At 38.8% G+C, this 2,601-nt stretch overlaps 1 non-coding gene across 1 annotated transcript; it reads right to left on the bottom strand.

Moving 5' to 3' along the window:
* Positions 1-384: 384 nt before the first annotated feature.
* Positions 385-491, bottom strand: LOC139856655 (small nucleolar RNA R71). Its single transcript, XR_011762122.1, has one exon. It is a non-coding gene; the product is annotated as a small nucleolar RNA R71 (small nucleolar RNA).
* Between the last annotated feature and the right edge of the window lie 2,110 nt (positions 492-2,601).

Genomic DNA, 2,601 nt, shown 5'->3' with positions numbered 1-2,601 from the left:
TCGAAGCTTTGCCATTTTGTTTAGAAGACATGGTTCCTAACGGTCAACCGATTCTCGATGAAGATGGTAATCCAATCAACCATGGTCCACCAGTTAATCAAGATTTATTGAATGATCAAAACGACACGCCGATGTTGAACGCTAGATTGGTAGCACCAACAATGATAGCACCGGCCATTACAAAACCACCAATTGTAGCGGATAATTGGAAGATTGAGGGTAACTTTTTCACGATGATCAAGGATAGATACTTTCATGGGATTTTAGACGAGAATGTGTTCGAAAAAAAATTTGATTAAGGAGCTTACCATCCATTCCATAAGGACTTTTCAAGAATTAACCAACGAGTTTATCAATCACTTCTTTCCACCGTCAAAAGTAGAACGACTTAGAATGGAGATTAATAGGTTCACCCAATGGGGTGATGAATCTTTGTATGATGCGTGGGTGCAATTCAAGAAAATGTTAAGAGCTTGCCCACCGCACGGTTTGACGAAGAAGGAGTACATCAACACATTCTACCGGGGTTGTAATACTTTGACGAAACAATATCTTGATTCTTCATTTGGTGGGGTATTATGTATAAATCATCAAATGTGGCCGAAATCTTATTAGAAGACATTTCAGTTAACACATATGAATGGGCACCTTCCCTGCGAGATTTGACAAGAAAAAGTGTAGCACAAATCGAGAGTGATAATGGGCAAGTGACGCTTGCAAGCTTGAACAATCAATTTCAAACATATGGGAAAGAGTTGAAAAAGCTTCAACAAATGATAGTCGCAATGCAAGTAGGTTGTCAACGATGTGAGGGTCCACATATCATGAAGAATTGTCCTCAAATTACTGAATGCAATCATGTTGATCTAGATGACATTCCCATGAATTCGGATGCTCATGTGAACTACGTGAGTAATCAAAACTATCAACGGGGAGGAACATCAAACCAAGGCTACTACAATCCTAATAAAAAAACAAGTGTCATTCAATAACCAAACCAATACACCACCCGGATTCACAAAACAAAACCGAAACCATGGTTATAACAACAACTATAACCAAAACCGAAAAAAAAAACTTTCAATACCAAAACCAACAACCTTATAACAACCAAGCCAATTCGAATTATCAAAACAACCAATGTTATAGTCAACCACAAAATAACCAAGGTTACAATCAACAACCTCAACAAAACATTCAACAATCCCAACCTTCGAAGAGTTTGGAAGAAATCATGCAAAACTATATCAAGAAGGTAGAATCAACCGAAGCTTTCCTAATGAAAGAGAACGAGCTCTTGAAGCAACTAATACGAAACCAACAAGCCTCATTTCAAAACCTTGAAAGTGCCGTTGGAAGACTTTCAAATCAAGTTGCCGAAAGACCACAAGGAACTTTACCTTCAAACACTCAAGTTAACCCGATCAACAATTACAACAATAACTGTCAACAAAACCAAAACCCTAACTACCCAAATCGAAATGAAAATGTCAACGCCATAACTACTCGAAGTGGTTTAACCTCTCAAAGGATTGAAGATCCCCATCCATAACCCTTTATAACCCATGAACCACTACCAAGTTTTATTGAAGAGGAAATCGGGGTTAGAAAGGAGAAGGGTAAAGAAAAGGTCAACTCATCCGAGGGTACGGGTAATGATGAATTGGGTAAGAAAAAGGGTGATGAATCTTCAAAGGTTACAAGACCGGTGCCATATCCAAAAGCTTTAAAGAAGGACAAGTTGGCAGCTCAATACAAAAAGTTTCAAGAAATGATGAAAAATGTCTCGATTAACTTGTCGATCACCGATGTGCTTAAAGGAATGCCAAACTACGGTCGGTTCATCAAGGAGCTAATATCTCAAAGGGGTAAATATCATGATGAAACTTCTTTCTTTATTAAAGAGGAATGCAACAAGATTCTTGCATCAAGGCCAATGGTTCCTAAGAAGTTAGGTGATCCGGGAAAATTTGTTTTCCCTTGTAAGTTCGGTGAATCGGAAGTGTTCAATGCACTAGCCGATTTGGGTGCAAGCATTAACTTAATGCCCCATTCACTTTATGAGAGACTTGGTCTTGGACCTCTAAAACCAACTCGAATTAGGATAAGATTGGAAAATCATTCGTTTGATACCGCTATTGGCATCACCGAGGACATCTTGGTTAGCATTGACACCTTGGTGTTCCCAGTTGATTTTGTTATCATGGAGATGAAGGAGGATCTTCAAGTCTCCCTTATCTTAAGTAGACCATTTTTGGCGACCGCCGACACCATCAATATCCGAGAAGCTATGAAGAAACCGAGTAACACTGATGATGATGAGTGCTATGCTTTTGACCATATTGACCTTTATGTGCATAACGAACTTGAAAAGCTTTTAAAGGTTGATACCAAGGGGTTCGAACAAATTTGTGAAAATGAAATTGTAGATTTAGGGGCCGACTTTAAGGAATTGATGAATGTTAATGTTGATGAATTTGAAAGTGAAAATGAGACCATTCAGGAAGAGTCATTTGACTCTATCCCTCATGAAGATAGATTTCAAATCAAGTCTTCATGGGAGGAGCCTCCCACTCTTGAGCTTAAAGAGCTCCCTGAGCA

This window comes from Rutidosis leptorrhynchoides, chromosome 6 (assembly GCF_046630445.1).
Source record: "Rutidosis leptorrhynchoides isolate AG116_Rl617_1_P2 chromosome 6, CSIRO_AGI_Rlap_v1, whole genome shotgun sequence".
Lineage (NCBI taxonomy): Eukaryota > Viridiplantae > Streptophyta > Magnoliopsida > Asterales > Asteraceae > Rutidosis > Rutidosis leptorrhynchoides.
The sequence above is the reverse complement of the archived record's forward strand: the minus strand, read 5'-3'. Positions and strand labels throughout refer to the sequence as shown.